This window comes from Capra hircus, assembly GCF_001704415.2.
Source record: "Capra hircus breed San Clemente chromosome X unlocalized genomic scaffold, ASM170441v1, whole genome shotgun sequence".
Taxonomy (NCBI): domain Eukaryota; kingdom Metazoa; phylum Chordata; class Mammalia; order Artiodactyla; family Bovidae; genus Capra; species Capra hircus.
Window position 1 is genome coordinate 25444964 of NW_017189517.1, and position 20124 is coordinate 25465087.

At 41.6% G+C, this 20124-nt stretch overlaps 1 pseudogene; it reads left to right on the top strand.

The window, feature by feature from the left end:
• The first annotated feature begins 367 nt into the window (after nucleotides 1-367).
• Nucleotides 368-4502, top strand: LOC102171042 (annotated as a pseudogene).
• The last annotated feature ends 15622 nt before the right edge of the window (nucleotides 4503-20124 follow it).

A 20124-nucleotide genomic window follows, 5' to 3' on the forward strand; every position in this document is an offset into this window, starting at 1 on the left:
ACTTGAATCTGTGAACTGGAACTTGAACCCACTATCTTTTTTTTTTTTTTTTGGCTGTGCTATGCAGCATGTGGGATCTTAGTTCCCTGACCAAGGATCAAACCTGTGCCCTTTGCATTGGGAGCATGGAGACTTAACCACTGGACCACCAGGGAAGTCCAAACCCACTATCTTTTAATTGAGATCATACATCTGGTCTCAGGACTTAATGAAACTCGGGTTTTTTATGTATCATCACAGAAAAAATTCAGTGAAAGACAAAGTCACAAGTAAGAAGTGGATTTACTTAGAGATACACATTCCATAGACAGAATGAGGTCCATCTCAAAGGCAAGAATGACCTTGGGAGAAACACTCCACAGACAGTATGTGGGCCATCTCAGAAGGTAAGAGGCCCCCAAATATGGGGTGGTTAGTTTGTATGGGTTGGTTAATTTCATAGGCTAATGAGTGGGAGGATTATTCTAAATATTTGGGGGAAGGGGCAGAAATTTCCAAGAACTGGGCCACTGTCCACTTTTGACCTTCTATGGTTAGACTCAGGACTGCCATGGCACCTGTAGGTATATCATTTAGATGCTAATATATTACAGTGAACTATAATGAGGCTCAAGGACAACTGGAAGTAGAATCTTCTGCCATTTTGGTCCTAGTTGGTTCTAAACAGTTTATGTCTATGTCGTATCCTCAAGGGCTATATCATTCTTTTAGAGGTTATGCCCTGCTCCCTTTCCTCCTGTTTCAAAACCAGGTCTTCTAAGAATGTCTTCCTTGCCTGTAAATCAGGCACCTCTGAAAGATATACTGATGTATATTTTTAAAAACACCAGAAGACAATTTTACCACCCCAGGCCAACTTGGCCTCGGCGGGCTGGGCTGCCAGATCCACTGTTCTCTGGCGTTGGGATTTTCGTTTTCAGATGCGTCGAGTTTGTTGGTTGGTATTATGCATATAATGAGTGCATGCTAGATACCTATCAGTCATTCCTTGCTCAGTGTGTATATGTGTGTGTGTGTGTGTGTGTGTGTGTGTGTGTGTGTGTGTGTGTATTCCCTGTGGGCAGCAAGACAAGTCACGTAATTTGTATTGGTTAGCACTCCCCTGCTCTCACCCTATCCTCACCCTGGGCCACCATGATTGACTTATCTAGACATAATTCAGATTTGAGCAAGCATTAGGAACCCATTGGACAGGAAAACTGGATCAAGAAGGAAGTACTGTCACCGGAGGCAACAGGAAACCTCAAGCCCAAAATGAGGACCTGAGCCAGAAAGGATGCCAGTCAGCCAAAGTCCAAATGCCAAAGGGAAAGTCAGGGAAAAGATCAAGTCCTGGAAGGAACAGAGATGGGAATGATCAAAATCAGAGTACACAGTCAAGGAGAGAAACAGGAAAACAAGACAAAGTAAAATCAAATCAAGACTAATTAGGGGCAAGAGAAGGCACATCAATTGATTAGAATGCCTGCTAACTACTGGGGGTGGCTTCAGAGAGGCCCACAGGGATGTGTTGAAAAGAAGGGCAGGTAAGTCAGCCCAATGTAAACAGTCAGGAAGGAGGTGGATTAATATTTCCTATGGTACCTTTCACAAAGTAAATTCTCAGTTAATATTAACTGAGCTAGTCAAGCAGTAATTAGGTACACACAACCCTGGTGGTCAGAATGTGTCATATTAGCACGCACAAGAATAAACCAGACCAAAGTTTAGGGCATGCCATTGAGAAAGTCATGGGGCATTTTTATTAATAACAGTTAAACAAGGGCTGCTTCAGAGTCTGACAGCCCAAGACCAAATTGGACCAGTTTTGAAGAGGTACATGGAAGAAGGAAGGAAAGAAAGAGAGAGAAGCTCATGCTTACTGAATACCAATGCCCTTATGTACTTTGCTTAATTCAATTGCCAAGGGGTATGAAGTATTTATGATTTCACAGATGATGAAACTGGAGAATGGTTAAGTATCTTTCCTAAGGTCACGCAGTCAGAATTCAAATGCAGAACTGATTCCAGAATCCAGGCTCTTTTTGAATATTCCACCCTCCACCTTATGAACCAGGTTGGGAAGATGCACAGACTAGTCAGTGGAAAATCAGAGAGAGCAATACCCTGTCAAGAGCAGGACAAGAAGGCTCTCTGGAGGAGAGGGTTTGTCACTTCTTGAAAAGATACTGCAGTTGAACTCTGCTCCTTGTGACTCTGCTTGGTTGACTTTCAATAACCAAGCCATGATCCAGGTAGCAGTAGCTACTGAAAATCTACTGTGTACTCACACCCTATGCTAGGTACATATATTAAGCACTATCATTTCCAAAACATTTTCATAGCCATTGTTTCACTTGGCCAAGACAAGGACTCAGATACATGGCAGAAAGCCAAAAAGCCCAGATTTCAGAAATAGGAAGCAAGTTAAGGCAACATTGATATTTTAATACTGAAAACCAGATGGCTAGGCTGGAACTGCCTGGCTTGTTGTTCAATCACTCAGTTGTATCTGACTCTTTGCAACCCCATGGACTGCAGCCCACCAGGCTCCCCTGTCCATGGGATTCTCCAGGCAAGAACATTGAAGTGGCCTGGCTTATGCTTGTCTAAAATCAGGATTGGTCCAGGGACTCAGGTGGGACTGAGTCTGCAGGTGGAAGGCCAAGTAACCCCTGACTTGAAGGAAGAAAAACAACAAGTTTATGAAATAGGCAACTTCTGATGGCAATTTCATTCAAAACTATCAGGTGGCTCTACCTCAAGAAAACAAAAACACTAAATAGAAAAGATACATGCACCCCTATATTCATAGCAGCATTATTTACAATTGCCAAGATATGGAAGTGCCCATCAATAGATGGATGGATAAAGAATATGTGGTATATATGCAATGGAATATTCAGTTCAGTTCAGTCACTCAGTCAAGTCCGACTCTTTGAGACCCCATGAATTGCAGCACACCAGGCCTCCCTGTCCATCACCAATTCCAGAAGTTCACTCAGACTCACGTCCATCGAGTTGGTGATGCCATCCAGCCATCTCATCCTCAGTCGTCCCCTTCTCTCCTACCCCCAATCCCTCCCAGTATCAGAGTCTTTTCCAATGAGTCAACTCTTCACATGAGGTGGCCAAAGTACTAGAGTTTCAGCTTTAGCATCATTCATTCCAATGAACACGCAGGACTGATCTCCTTTAGAATGGACTTGTTGGATCTCCTTGCAGTCCAAGGGACTCTCAAGAGTCTTCTCCAACACCACAGTTGAAAAGCATCAATTCTTCAGTGCTCAGCTGCCTTCACAGTCCAACTCTCACATCCATACATGACCACTGGAAAAACCATACTCAGCCATAAAAATGAAATCTTGCTATTTGCAACAACATGGAAGGACCTAGAGGGTATTATGCTAAGTGAAATGTCAGACAAAGACAAATGCCATATGATTTCACTTAAATGTGGAATCCAAAAAACAAATGAACAAACATAACAAAACAGAAACAGTCATAGATACAGAGAACAAGTGGTGGCTGCCAGAAGGGAGGGGCTGGGAGGAGGAAAGAAATAGGTGAGGGAGCTTAATAGCCTTATGGGATAGAATCCCAGCTCTGCCACATCCCAGCTATGACATCTTGGCCAAGTCTCTTCACTTGTCTGAGCTTCAGTTTTTGTCACAGGTTAACTGGGGATAATAACTGCAGCTACTCCATTCATATAGGGTTGTGAAGATTCAATGACAAAGTGTAGAAAAACCCTTTACAATAGTGTTTAATACAAAGTAAGTGATAGCTTTTAAATTTTATCTATAGTCACACTTAGCCAGACACCAATTCATTCTCCATGCTGTAGCCAAAGTGGCATTTTCTGAAATAAATATGTTCACATCCTCCCCACCACCACCACACACAAGGACCCAAAGGACAGTCTAATGGATTGTCATCGCCCTTAAGATAACTTCAAAACTCCCTAACAGCCCCCGCCGGCCGGGGTGCTCTAGGTGCCGCGCGGAGACCCTCTGCATTCGTGGAACACGGTGCTGTGCGCGGTGCGGAGCGTGCGGGCCGCGGTCGGCAGCCTGTGCACCATCTCGGCACCCAGCGCGCCCTGCTCGCTGCCGCCCTGGGGACTGCGGGCGGGTGCCGTCTGGGCACTGCGTACCGGCCCTGCTCTGCTGTCGGTGCAGAAATTCACAGAAAAACAGGAATGGGTAACCACAGAAAATGGTGTTGGAACAGTGGGAATCAGCAATTTTGCACAGGAAGCTATGGGAGATGTTGTTTACTGTAGTCTGCCTGACTACAAAGTTGAACAAATTTGGAAAGTGTGAAAGCTGCTAGTGAACTCTATTCTCCTCTATCAGAAGTAACTGAAATTAATAAAGCTCTAGCAGAAAATCTAGGACTTGTCAACAAGTCTTGTTATGAAGATGGTTGGCTGATCAAGATGAAATTCAGTTACACTTCAGAACTAGATGAACTAATGAATGAAGCATTATGAGAAATACATAAAATCTATTGAGGAGTGAAAATGGACCCCCTAAATAAACTACCCTGAAACAACTTAATCTAGCATGCTGCTGCTGCTAAGTCGCTTCAGTTGTGTCCGACTCTGTGTGAACCCATAGACGGCAGCCCACTAGGCTCCTCTGTTTCTGGCATTCTCCAGGCAAGAGCACTGGAGTGGGTTGCCATTTCCTTCTCCAATGCATGAAAGTGAAAAGGGAAAGTAAAGTCGCTCAGTCCTGCCAGACTCTTAGCGACCCCATGGACTGCAGCCTACCAGGCTCCTCCATCCAGGGGATTTTCCAGGCAAGAGTACTGGAGTGGGTTGCCATTGCCTTCTCCATAATCCAGCATAGTTATCTTAAATTAGTGGTGGATAGATATTTAAATAGCAACTTTTAGGGAAAGAAGCTACTTGTAACAATGTTTCCTGAAGAAAATACCCCTTAACTTTCTAATGACTTCAGATAAACACTGCATTTTTTCCACAGCATCCTGTGATTTTTAGGCTAGGCTCCAGTTATAATATTCAGAATTCCTGAAATTATCTCTGGTAAAACTAACTATAAAAATTATGTAATTCAAGGATAACATGGTTATCTTAAACCTTATATGACATTGTAACTTGCTTACAGCTATCCTTGAATTTGGGTCAAAATTATCTTCCCACTAGAAATAACTGCCAGTGGAGAAAAGTTTGTTAGTTGTATAGTGTCCAATGAAGAATAGTACTATCTTAATTTTGCTGTGTTTGCTGGTGCTATTTTTATACAGTGAAGCAACAGCCTTGCAGGAGAATAAACAATTTAATAATAAAATATTCAACTTCTTAAAAAAAAAAAAACACTCCCTAACACAGACTAGAGAAAGTAGTGTGTGAATTTCCACAGCATGAAACCAGAACCGTTTCCCACTATGCCTTTCTAGAAACTTCCTGCTACCCCACTGGCCTGCTCTTAGTTCCTTTCACTCAACTTGCTCCCTCTCACCCCAAGGCCATGTTCTACCTGCCTGGATGCTCCCGATCCTTTTTCCTAACCGCTCCCCATTCTGCAGTTCTCAGCTCAAACCTTAGTTCCCCAAAGAACTTTTCCTTGACTGATCATTTCTGAATGTTCTCAAATTGTCACATACCTATCCTGTACTGCATATATCACAGTGGCTGTTTTTATTTCTTTGTGTGATTATAGGATTAGTGTCTACATCCCCTACCTGACTATGAGCTCTGTAACAGTAAGGAACTTGTCTTTGATCACGGCTACCTGAGCAGCAGGTAGTATGTGTCTGGCACGTAATAAATGTTCAACAAATTGCTAGACTCAATGAATGAAAGAATGACTAAATCTCACTTGCTGTACAGAGGATCAAATGGAAGAAAAAATAAATTGAAACCATAAGACTGCAGATAACATTGTAAAATGGCCTGGGCCTTGAAACTGTTATGAGGCTGTGGAAGCAAAAGTTCTTAGACCAAAATCGTGTTTAAAGGAAAATAAGACAGAAAAAAATATGGACTTTAAGCTAATAGAAAAAGCAGGAAGGAAGGAGGAGAATTATTAAATCCACTGAGTCAAGACAAGGCAATTAAACAGGATTTTTTAAAGTTAGGTGGTGTATGTGTGTACACTTCATAGTCTTTAAACTTAAAAACACACCCAGGTTATTTTTGACAGGAAAAGAAAAATCTGGAAAAAAGGAGAGTTCCTGGAATAGGAGAGATACCAACGCCCACCTGGCCTTCTGGACTGCCAGCCTCATTTCCAGGCAGTTGATCCTTGTTTCTATTTTCCCCCTTTCTTTGTTTTTCATTAAGACTGCTAGAATGACCCAGCTCTGAACTTGATGCTATTACCTTCAGAACTCAGTATTTCTGAATCAAGGCCCTCTCCTCCCCACCCCTCATGCTCTTGATCTGCCTCATTTCTGCTATTTAGTGTCCTAAAAGTAGCTGCCATTTGGTCCTTGCCCAGCCTTTCTGTTCACTCCTCACTAACTACACCACCACCCTTGGTGGGAAGGTTCAGGCCTGCTTCGTGGTCTAGCCGAGAGATTTTCAAGCCATAGGACAGACCCAGCGGTGAATTTAGTGGGTCAAGATGAGACTAGTTTTTAGTGGAATGAAATAGAATGGAAAAATAAATATCAGAGTGCATTGTACATAGTAAGGTGTGTCTTGTTAAACTTTCTAAATTCAGTCATGTCTGTATGTATTAAAAATGTTTGATAGCTACTGTGATTTAGTGCTGCTTCAGCATGCTAGACTCTATAGTGTTTGGTGTATGAATCAGACAAGCAATTTTCCCCCAGGAAGTTTTGTTCAGTAGTTTAGCCTTAATGTAAATAACTCTGATATAAGACAGATAGTAATAAATATCATAAGGCAGCCATAAATAAAGCTTACAGGTAATGATAATAACCTAGTGTCTATAATAATAAAATGCTATTTATAATGTTTATTGAGCATATTTGTGCCAGGCAATGTGCTAAGCACTTTATGGGCCTTAGATCATTTGGTCCTCTTAACAACACTATGAAATAGGCCCTACTCTCACCCTCATGTTATAGAAGTAAAAATGGAGGCTCAGAGACATGATGCAACTTGTCCTGGTTCCCACAGTTGGTTACATGGCTGAACCATGACTGAACAGCAGTGTCACTCGAGTTCAACACCCATGTTTTTATGCCACTAAATGCTACCATCTTTGTAATCCAACAAATTGCCTTTCCCCCATTGTTCTAATAATACCTATTAATAACATTTCTATTTCTACCACCTCTAATAATACCAATAAAATATGCATGGTAGCCCCTTCCTGTTATTGAATGGTTATAGCTAAATTTTTGGACCACAGCGAAGTCCCCTTTCTACTTATCAGTTGGAAAATAATTGATCTCCACTAAAAGAGAGCTTCTCTTATCATAACCCCTTAATTACAAAACAAAAACAAAGAAGGAGGGAGGGGATCATTATGTGGTATGTCCTTGGTTGCCTCGCAGAATTGACTTTTACTGTCTCTGGATCCATAAACATGAGCAGGTATACATTAATACTTTTCCTAAAGGCAATCAACTAATTCCTGCATAAATATTCTTTTACCTCCAGGGAGTTCACAGTAAATGTAAATGGTGCTTAAACTATTAAATGGTAACACGCTTAGTTCATTAAATCTTCTCAGGAAAAATTTGTACCGAGGGAGGGTCTGTTAACATCAACATGCCTACCTGAATGTCTGCCAGGGGTGTATATGGTACCCAAAGAAACACTGGGCAAGCCTTCGCCAGAGCATAGCCTGAGTGTGAATGCTGCTACATGGGGCACCTGCTGCCAGGGCTAGACATCCAGTCATAGGGGCACTCAAGTGCTGAATTCGAGAGGTCATAGTGGATGGGGCTCTTGAAAAACAAACTGGCTGAGACATATGAAGAAGAAAAGGGAGAAGGAGGCAAGGATTACAACTTGAATTATCCTTATATAATACTCTTTTTTTTCAAAATGCTTTCAGATCATTGTAATTTTTAATTATTAAATATTGGATACGTTTAAAGAATTCTCTTTAATGTAGATGTAAATTAGAAAGCATCCTCACAACACCGGGGAACCTACTCTCTAGCAGAGATGCTGGAAGTCTGGTTTTGGAGTCTGTATTTGGGGAAAATCTGTTATTTGGTTTTGGTTTTGATCTAGATCCTTGGAAGGCTGAATAGACAATGCTCACATCAACACCATTTTTGTTTTTCTGTACTTGCACATGACCAAGGCTCAGTATTTGGAAGTATTATGAGTATCAAAACATTGTTTCAAATATAGGTAGGCGTTCTAGATGATATGTGCACTAACAATTCCCTTACTATTGTAAGAACAAAATACTGCACTATAAATAATAGTTATATAAATGAGCTGCTAAGTTTATGTACAATGATTATGAACATCAAATAATTAAACAGGGGAATAGATAAAGAATATGAATATTAAAAAGTATGTTGATTAGTCTATGAAGAAAATTATATACTTTTTGAACTAATGAATGCTATAAAAATAATTCAAGGTCAAGTAGTATAGGTTTAATCATATAATTCTAATATTTTTGAATTGTTTGGTGTAATTATATTTCTAACATGAAACAAAATAATCTTCAAGGACTAAATTTTATTTTCAGGTATCTAACTCCATTCAGGCCATAAGACTTTCAAGAAAAAGTTCTGTTTGAGAATGCTTTACATTTTCTGAGTTTGAATTAACAATGGCATATCAACATTATCACCTCAAAATTTCATAAGAAAAAATTCCCAAATCATCTGTGACAAAGCATCTTCAATCCTCCAGGTAAAAGTGAATATAAATAGTATGTGCTCAGTCACTCGGTCATGTCTCTTTGTGACCCCATGGACTATAGCCCGCCAGGTTCCTCTGTCCATGGAATTTTCCAGGCAAGAATACTGGAGTGGGTTGCCATTTCCTTCTCCAGGGGATCTTCCTGACCCAGGGATTGAACTCACATCTCTTGCATCTCCTCCATTGGCAGGCAGGTTCTTTACCACTAGTGCCACCTGGGAAGCCAGAAAAGAGTATAGTAAAGAAGAAAATACTAAACAAAGTTGAGTCACCTTAAAAATGTCTTTTCACTGATCTTGATGGACAGTGATATCTATTTAGTTTCACAAATGTGCAGCTCAGTGTTCACAGAAGTTGACAGTGTTTTAAAAAAAAGTTCTGGTTCTGGATGTAAAAATACATTTTTAATTCTAAAATGATAACTAATGGACATATAGCAAGAATTAATTTTTAAAATGAAATTGCAGGTTTTTTCTTATATCTCGCAAGTTCATTTTAAACTGGTGATATTTGGTTTGGGCTGAATATTGATATTACACTAGGCCCTTCAGCATTTTGTAATTGTCAATCTCATTTTTTATTCATTGCTTCACTACATATTGGCTCAATGGTAAAGAAACCTCCTATAATACAATACAATGTAGGAGACGCAGGTTCGATTTCTGGGTTGGGAAGATCCTCTGGAGAAGGAAAAGGCAACCCACTCCATATTCTTGCCTGGAGAATCCCATGGACAGAGGAGCCTGGTGAGCTATAGTCCATGGGGTTGTAAAGAGTCAGACATGATGTAGCGACTAAACAACAAAACCATATATTGCTTAGCTTTGCTTATAAACAAACTTTCTGTAGATGATATTAATCAGTCCTTTTGCTTTTTCGCTCGATATTATCTTAATGAGATTTGTTTTCTTTGCTGTATCATACTCTAATTTACACAAATGTTTCAATTTATTGATCCATCTTTTCAATGGATATTGAGGTTGTTTCTCTTTCTCTTTTTTTTTTTTACTATATTGGTAAAGCTTCTCTGAATATTCCAGTGCATGCCTTTTTATGTACATGTGCAAGAATTGTAGAGTATATGACTAAGAGTTGAACTGCTGGATCATAAGTAATATGGTGGGTTTTTTTGACCACACCTCCCAGCTTGCAGGATCTTAGTTCCCTGACTAGGGGTCTAGCACAGGTCCCTGCAGTGGAAGCAGAGTTCTAACCACTGGACCACAGGGAATTCCCAGAGGATGTGCATCTTTAGTAGACAATGGCAATGGTTTTTCCAAAGTGGTAGCATTTGTGCTTCAACCACAGCGTCCATCTCTATTCTTTCCCTGTGACTTTACAGCAATTTTGTGATACTACTAAGGCTCACAGAGAGAAAGAACAAGGGGATTGTGAAAAGAGAATTATTACAAATGTCAGCAAATCCTCTACTAATTTCCTTTTAGATGAGTTGCTTAACCTTTGGAGGGCTTCCCAGGTGGCACAATAGTAAAGAATCTGCTTACCAATGCAGGAGACTTAGGAGGCCCAGGTTTGATCCTTGGGTTGGAAAGATCCCCTGGAGGAGGACATGGCAACTCACTCCAGTATTCTTACCTGGAAAACCCCATGAACAGAGGACCCTGGCGGGCTAGTCTATGGGGTAGCAAAGAGTCACACAACTGAGCATGCACGCAGGCAACCTTTCTGGGTGTCATTTTATTCACTTCTTAAATGAAGTTTTGGACAAGGAGAAATTTCTTTCAGTTCTAAAACTCTTTTATCTCCATTTTGCAATTGGAAATACTGAGACATGGTACGATAACCTGCTTTGCCTAAATTCATATAGCACATCATTGGGGCTCAAGTTCCTCACGTGGAAAAGGGGGTAGACTATCCTAGTCTTACGTATCACAGCCTATTTTATATGTCTGGACTGAGAGTCCATGGTTTCAGGGCCAACATTAACCACCATTTATTAATAGATCCATTAGTGAAAGTCACTCAGTCGTGTCCGACTCTTTGAGACTTCATGAACTATACAGTTCATGGAATTCTCCAGGCCAGAATACTGGAGTGGGTATTCCAGGGGATCTTCCCAACCCAGGGAATGAACCCAGGTCTCCCACATTGAAGGCAAATTCTTTACCAGCTGAGCCACCAGGGAAGCCCAATAAATAGATCTATAATAGACTATACACATTAATGAAATAACATACTATGTGCAAGGCAGGCATCATAGATACCAATGATGTCCTCTGTCCAGAGGAAATGTCCTCTGTTTTGGAGGAGCTCGTAAGATAACAGAAGAAATACATGGGTAAACCAGGATGTATCAGTCTACTGTGAGACAAGTGAGGTGATAGAGATGTGCCCACATCACAGCAGGAGGGGTGGAAAGGGGAACCAGGGAACTCTTATGGAAATAAATGAAAGCCCCATGAGGGCCTGGACCAGCACTTTTGCCTGCCTAGTATCTAGCACTTGGTGGCTCAGATGGGAAAGAGTCTGCCTGCAGTGTGGGAGACCCGAGTTTGATCCCTGGGTCGGAAAGATCCCCTGCAGAAGGAAACGGCAACCCACTCCAGTATCCTTACTGTGATATTGAATGGTTTGCCTTGGAAATGAACAGAGATCATTCTGTCATTTTTGAGATTGCATCCAAAAGTACTGCATTTCGGACTCTTTTGTTCACTATAATGGCTACTCCATTGCTTTTAAGGGATTCTTGCCCACAGTAATAGATATAATGGTCATCTGAGTTAAATTCACCCATTCGAGTCCATTTTAGTTCACTGATTCCTAAAACATCTATGTTCACTCTTGCCATCTCCTGTTTGACCACTTCTAATTTGCCTTGAAACATGGAAGTAACATTCCAGGTTCCTATGCAATATTGCTCTTTATAGCAACAGAATTTACTTCCATCACCAGTCACATCCACAACTGGGTGTTGTTTTTGCTTTGGCTTCATCTCTTCATTCTTTCTGGAGTTATTTCTCCACTGATCTCCAATAGCATATTGGGCACCTACTGACCTGGAGAATTCATCTTTCAGTGTCCTATCTTTTTGCCTTTTCATACTGTCCATGGTGTTCTCAAGGCAAGAATACTGATGTGTATGCCCCGACCAGTAGTGCTGAAGAAGCTGAAGTTGAATGGTTTTATGAAGATCTATAAGACCTTCTAGAACTAACACTCAAAAAAGATGTCCTTTTCATTATAGGGGACTGGAATGCAAAAGTAGGAAATCAAGAAACACCTGGAGTAACAGGCAAGTTTGGCCTTGGAGTACAAAATGAAGCAGGGCAAAGACTAACAGAGTTTTGCCAAAAGAATGCACTGGTCATGGCAAACACCCTCTTCCAACAACGCAAGAGAAGACTCTACACATGGACATCACCAGATGGTCAACACTGAAATCAGATTGATTATATTCTTTGCAGCCAAAGATGGAGAAGCTCTATACAGTCAGCAAAAACAAGACTGGGAGCTGACTGTGGCTCGGATCATGAACTCCTTATTGCCAAATTCAGACTGAAATTGAAGAAAGTAGTAAAACCACTAGACCATTCAGGTATGACCTAAATCAAATCCCTTACAATTATACAGTGTAAGTGACAAATAGATTCAAGGGATTAGCTCTGACAGACAGAGTGCTTGATGAACTATGGACGGAGGTTCATGACATTGTGCAGGAGGCAATGATCAAGATCATCCCCATGGAAAAGAAATGCAAACAGGAAAAATGGTTGTCTGAGGAAGCCTTACAAATAGCTGAGAAAAGAGAAGCTAAAGGCAAAGGAGAAAAGGAAAGAAATACCCATTTGAATGCAGAGTTCCAAAGAATAGCAAGGAGAGATAAGAAAGCCTTTCTCAGTGATCAATGCAAAGAAACAGAGGAAAACAATAGAGTGGGAAAGACTAGCAATCTTTCCAAGAAAATCAGAGATACTAAGGGAACATTTCATGAAAAGATGGGGACCATAAAGTACAAAAATGGTATGGACCTAACAGAAGCAGAAGAGATTAAGAAGAGGTGGCAAGAATACAAAGAAGAACTGTACAAAAAAGATCTTCATGACCCAGATAATCATGATGGTGTGATCACTCACCTAGAGCCAGACATCCTGGAATGTGAAGTCAAGTGGGCCTTAGGGAAACATCACTACGAACGAAGTCAGTGGAGGTGATGAAATTTCAGTTGAGCTATTTCAAATCCTAAAAGATGATGCTGTGAAAGTGCTGCACTCAATATGCCAGCAAATTTGGAAAACTCAGCAGTGGCCACTAGACTGGAAAAGGTTAGTTTTCATTCCAATCCCTAAGAAAGGCAATGACAAAGAATGCTCAAACTATTGCACAATTGCACACATCATCTCACACGCTAGCAAAGTAATGCTCAAAATTCTCCAAGCCAGGCTTCAACAGTATGTGAACCGTGAACTTCTAGATGTTCAAGCTGGATTTAGAAAAGGCAGAGGAACCAGAGATCAGATTGCCAACATCTACTGGATCATGGAAAAAGTAAGAGTTACACAAAAACATCTATTTCTGCTTTATTGATTATGCCAAAGCCTTTGACTGTGTGGATCACAATCAACTGTGGAAAATTCTGAAAGAGATGGGAATACCAGACCACCTGACTTGCCTCCTGAGAAATCTATATGCAGGTCAAGAAGCAACAGTTAGAACTGGACATGGAACAACAGACTGGTTCCAAATCGGGAAAGGAGTACGTCAAGGCTGTATATTGTCACCCTGCTTATTTAACTTATATGCAGAGTACATCATGAGAAACGCTGGGCTGGAAGAAGCACAAGCTGGAATCAAGATTGCCGGGAGAAACATCAACAACCTCAGATATGCAGATGACACCACCCTTATGGCATAAAGTGAAGAAGGACTAAAAAGCCTCTTGATGAAAGTGAAAGAGTAAAAAAGTTGGTTTAAAACTCAACATTCAGAAAACGAAGATCGTGGTATCTGGTCCCATCACTTTATGGCAAATAGATGGGGAAACAGTGGAAACAGTGTCAGACTTTATTTTTTGGGGCTCCAAAATCACTGCAGATGGTGATTACAGTCATGAAATTAAAAGACGCTTGCTCCTTGGAAGGAAAGCTATGATCAACCTAGACAACATATTAAAAAGCAGAGACGTTACTTTGCCAACAAAAGTCCGTCTAGTCAATGCTATCCAGGTTTTTCAGTGGTCATGTATGGATGTGAGAGTTAGACTATAAAGAAAGCTGAACGCTGAAGAATTGATGCTTTTGAACTGTGGTGTTGGAGAAGACTCTTGAGAGTCCCTTGGACTGCAAGGAGATCCAACCAGTCTCTCCTAAGAGAGAAGGAAATCATTCCTGAGTATTCATTGGAAGGACTGATGCTGAAGCTGATGCAATGGCTGATGCGAAGAACTGACTCACTAGAAAAGCCCCTAATGCTGGAAAAGATTGAAGGCGGGAGGAGAAGGGGACGACAGAGGATGAGATGGTTGGATGGCATCACTGACTTGACGGACATGAGTCTGAATAAGCTCCCAGAGCTGGTAATGGACAGGGAAGCCTGCAGTCCATGGGGTCTCAAAGAGTTGGACACGACAGAGCAACTCAACTGACTGACTGATACAGTATCCTTCCCTGGAAAATTCCATGGATGGAGGAGCCTGGTGGGTTACTGTCCATGGAGTCACAAAGAGTCAGACATTACTGAGCAACTTCACTTTCACTTTCAGTATCTAGCACAGAAGCTGTCACAGGATAGTCCCTCGATAAATATTTATGAACTGAATGAAGACTAACAATACCTTATCATCCTGAAACATGTTTACAGTTCACAAAATGCTGCTGTATACATTATCTTCATTGATTTTATCAGGTCCTTTTGGTACAATCAAAACAGATGGGGTTGAGAAACAGTTCCTCCATTGGCAAGTATCAGAAGAAATTAAGGAAAACCTGATAAAGTCATTGTTATTTTAATGATATGAATTGGATCCTCTTAGCAGGCAGTTCCCACACAGGAACTACCTGTTAAGTAGGGAAAGTTAAATTTGCAATGGAAAAAAAAAAATCCCTCTCAAATACAGTGTCCTTCATCACACCTTCCTGGGAAAACAACTGTCTCCCATCAAATGCATGAGGCATTCTCTTCCATATTTCTGTCCTGCCTGTTTGGCCTTTATATGCTCAAGAAATCAGAAAACAGACGTAGGGTGAATTACTGTGAAAAATCAATGCCCGTCATTTTCTATTTTTATCATGACAATGAATGCTGGATTGTTGCATCTGAGCACAAGAATGGGAATTGTTCATATAGAAGAAATCAAACATGAAACAAAGGGCCGCTCTGTGAGAAGCACGGGCTTGAGTATTTCTGAACTAGAACCACTGCCTGAGACAGCCCCTCAGTTTTCCATTCCTACCTTCTTTTTCAGCAAAGTTGAACTGCTGCCTGGGAGCTATATTTCTTTTTATAATTGTTCTTGATCTTCATATTGACCCAAACAGGGTCTCTGGGAAAGGGTAGAAGCTGTGAATGTCTGCTGCTTTCCCAATCTAAATAGTTCTTGGGTTATCTCTTAGCACCTTGTGGGCCTCCCTCCTGATCCTTATCACAGATCAGCTCACCCAGAGGTGAGGGTCTAAAATCAGCATATGAAGTGAAAAGAGTAGAATCGAAATTTCCATTATCAACCACTTAAATTTCCCAGAAAGTGCCATATGGGTGGTTTGCATATACTACCCCATCCCTCCTCCCAGCCACCACCCTGACCTGGGACGCAGGGTAGCTCCTCCCAGCCGCCCCTGACCTCGGATGCAGGGTAGCTCCTCTCAGCCATTCCTGCGCCTTTGCAGCCTGGCACTCTAGGCCGCTGCCCCTGACCACAGACGTGGGGTAGTTCCTCTCAGCCACGCTTAGTGAGCTGGCTCACAGCCGCCTGCGCTTAGTGAGCCCTTTAAGGGTCTAGATCTGATAGATAGAGTGCCTGATGACTATGGAATGAAGTTCGTGACACTGTACAGGAGATAGGGATCAAGACCATCCCCATGGAAAAGAAATGCAAAAAAGCAAAATGGCTGTCTGAGGAGGCCTTACAAATAGCTGTGAAGACAAGAGAGGCAAAAAGCAAAGGAGAAAAGGAAAGATATAAGCATCTGAATGCAGAGTTCCAAAGAATAGCAAGAAGAGATAAGAAAGCCTTCTTTAGCGATCAATGCAAAGAAATAGAGGAAAACAACAGAATGGGAAAGACTAGAGATCTCTTTAAGAAAATTAGAGATACCAAGGGAACATTTCATGCAAAGATGGGCTCGATAAAGGACAGAAATGGTCTGGACCTAACAGAAGCAGAAGATATTAAGAAGAGGTGGCAAGAATACACGGAAGAACTGTACAAAAAAGATCTTCATGACCCAGATAATCATGATGATGTGATCACTAATCTAGAGCCAGACATCTTGGAATGTGAAGTCGAGTGGGCCTTAGAGAGCATCACTACGAACAAAGCTAGTGGAGGTGATGGAATTCCAGTTGAGCTGTTTCAAATCCTGAAAGATGATGCTGTGAAGGTGTTGCACTCAATATGCCAGCAAGTTTGGAAAACTCAGCAGTGGCCACAGGACTGGAAAAGATCAGTTTTCATTCCAATTCCAAAGAAAGGCAATGCCAAAGGATGCTCAAACTACTGCACAATTGCATTCATCTCACATGCTAGTAAAGTAATGTTCAAAATTCTCCAAGCCAGACTTCAGCAATACGTGAACCGTGAACTCCCTGATGTTCAAGCTGGTTTTAGAAAAGGCAGAGGAACCAGAGATGAGAGTTCCAGAAAAACATCTACTTCTGCTTTATTGATTATGCCAAAGCCTTTGACTGTGTGGATCACAATCAACTGTGGAAAATTCTGAAAGAGATAGGAATACCAGACCACCTGACCTGCCTCCTGAGAAATCGGTATGCAGGTCAGGAAGCAACAGTTAGAACTGGACATGGAATAACAGACTGGTTCCAAATAGGAAAAGGAGTACGTCAAGGCTGTATATTGTCACCCTGCTTATTTAACTTATATGCAGAGTACATCATGAGAAACGCTGGACTGGAGGAAATACAAGCTGGACTCAAGACTGCCAGGAGAAATATCAATAACCTCAGATATGCAGATGACACCACCCTTATGGCAGAAAGTGAAGAGGAACTAAAAAGCTTCTTGATGAAAGTGAAAGAGGAGAGTGAAAAAGTTGGCTTAAAGCTCAACATTCAGAAAACAAAGATCATGGCATCCGGTCCCATCACTTCATGGCAAATAGATGGGGAAACAGTGGAAACAGTGTCAGACTTTATTTCTTTGGGCTCCAAAATCACTGCAGATGGTGACTGCAGCCATGAAATTAAAAGACGCTTACTCCTTGGAAGAAAAGTTATGACCAACCTAGATAGCATATTCAAAAGCAGAGACATTACTTTGCCGACTAAGGTCCGTCTAGTCAAGGCTATGGTTTTTCCTGTGGTCGTGTATGGATGTGAGAGTTGGACTGTGAAGAAGGCTGAGCGCCAAAGAATTGATGCTTTTGAACTGTGGAGTTGGAGAAGACTCTTGAGAGTCCCTTGGACTGCAAGGAGATCCAACCAGTCCATTCTGAAGGAGATCATTCCTGGGATTTCTTTGGAAGGAATGATGCTAAAGCTGAAGCTCCAGTACTTTGGCCACCTCATGTGAAGAGCTGACTCCTTGGAAAAGACCCTGATGCTGGGAGGGATTGGGGGCAGGAGGAGAAGGGGACGACAGAGGATGAGATGGCTGGATGGCATCACTGAGTCGATGGACGTGAGTCTGAGTGAACTCCGGGAGATGGTGATGGACAGGGAGGCCTGGCGTGCTGCGATTCATGGGGTCGCAGAGAGTCAGACACGACTGAGCGACTGAACTGAACTGAACTGAACCCCATCCCTGGGTTGGGAAGATCCCCTGAAGGAGGGAATGGTAACCCACTCCAGTATTCTTTCTTGCCTGGGGAGTCCCATGGACAGAGGAGCCTGGCGGGCTACAGTCCATAGGGTCGCAAAGAGTCAGACACAGCTTAGCAACTAAACAACAATATATATGAATAAATGTATTATGTGCATAGGAATATCCTATATGTGACATTATGTAGGCAAAATATATCTCAGTATTTTAATCACATAAAAAGGAGAATGCTCAGAACAGAAACCACAGAAGTGCACCAATGCCACAGCTCTGTTTCTTGGCAGAATTATGTAATGCTTATCATTCCCAGTGGGGCTTCCCTGGTGGCTCAGAGGGTAAAGCATCTGCCTGCAATGCAGGAGACCTGGGTTCAATCCCTGGGTCAGGAAGATCCCCTGGAGAAAGGAAATGGCAACCCACTCCAGTACTCTTGCCTGGAAATTCCCATGGACAGAGAAGCCTGGTAGGCTACAGTCCATGGGATCGCAAAGAGTCGGATATGACTGAGCGACCTCACCCTATCATTCCCAGTAGACTCTAATCTCCATTAAGCCATGGAACCTGCCCTATTTTGATGGCTCCTCTTTTCCTCTCTATGAATGCCTAGCTCAGTTCAGCCTCATAAGTAGATGTCAACTGACTAACTTAAAGGTGAGCTGGGAGGACAGAGGCAGGATGAGATCTGGTCCAGAACCAGCCTGCTCTGCTACCATGATGACCTCAACAATGATAATGTGTCCTACCAGCTGGCAGGCCCTCCAGGTCACCTAGCTGATAAGCAACTCCTGCGGAGCACTGAGCCACACTGCTCCCTTCCTATCTGTCTAGGAGAGATGACATTTGAAATCCTAAAAGCCAAGTGATATCAATCTGTCCCACAGGTTTACTTTGTGAACTTCAATGTTTTATGTTTTTTAAACTAATGATATGTGCATTTCATTAAAAACAGGCACCACAAATGGGGCTGGGATAGGGAATGAGTTTTGTTTTCTTTCTCACACTTTCCTATATTTCTTTTCTCTTGGTCGAACATGTAGTATCTGGGTTCCCAGACCAGGGATCAAACCCACACCCACCCTGCATTGGAAGTGCAGAGTCTTAAGCATTGGACTGCCAGGGAAGTCCCTTTCTTATACTTTTTAAAATGTTCTACAATGATTACATATTGTTTTTTAAAATCTGAAAAGAAGTTTGAAATACTAAGTATCACATAATCTAGTACCTGTTTTAAGCTACTTTAACCTCTTCTGGATTATGAAGACTCAGTATTACATAGTTGAGGCTTGTGATAAAAATTGAGACACACTATTTGAAAAAGTAACTGTGATCTTTCCAAATATTTTAATTGTGAAAGTGTATTATTTGATGGCTTCTAACTTAGTGCCACTCTTATTAAAAGCCAATCTCTTTCAGTTGGACAAAATTGCATTCTCATTGCTTTAATAAAAAGATCGATCATCTCTTGACTTAAGTTTGTCTTAAGTTGCCTTCACCCCTCGGAGGTAAGTACCATTTCTAGGATGTTATAAATGGCGTTTAGTAAATGTCAGGGGAAAAAGAGAGGGAGATGAGCTACTCTGCTTAGTTGTGCTTTCGTGTGGCCACCACCATTCCATCATAGACCCCTTAATTTTTAGTAGTTTGACATTTTAACTGAAATAATTTCTTTGCAAATTTAGCTATCACTTGTATAATCTACACTCTCCAACTGTACTATATACAAATGCATACAAGAAGAAATAATAAAGAAGCTGATCCACAAAGGTAAAAGGCTATAGAATGATTGCATCTCCCGTCAGGTCAAGCACTGCTTGATATGTATATACCCTGTTACAGATAAGGCTAATTGCCCCTAGTGCTGGCTATCTGGATCACTGACTTGGAGGACTACTGTCCATGCATGGGTGCGTGGGTGCTCACTCAGTCGTGTCTGACTCTTTGGTGACCTCATGGACTGCAGCCCGCCATGCTCCTCTGTCCGTGGAATTTTTCAGGCAAGAATATTGGAGTGGGTTGCCATTTCATTACAAAATAAAGGAATGGAATTAGATCAAACACGATGTCTTGGGAAGCACAGTGGACTGACCTGAATACTGAGCTCTGCTACCAAGCATAACTTTGGGCTAATTGTTAAATTAGAAACTTGAGCTGGAATAACATGCCATTTGGGTTCCAAAGTTCCATTATTTATCAGATTGCAACTTGTAAGCATATCACAGTAACAACTCTGTTCAGAAAATAATTAGTTTTCTTTAGCAGCACTGGGATTTTTGTCTGATGCTTGTAATTCACATCATTCTGGCACTAGATAAATATTCCTGCTACTGAAACATAAGCTTCTTGTAGTCAGTGGCAGATT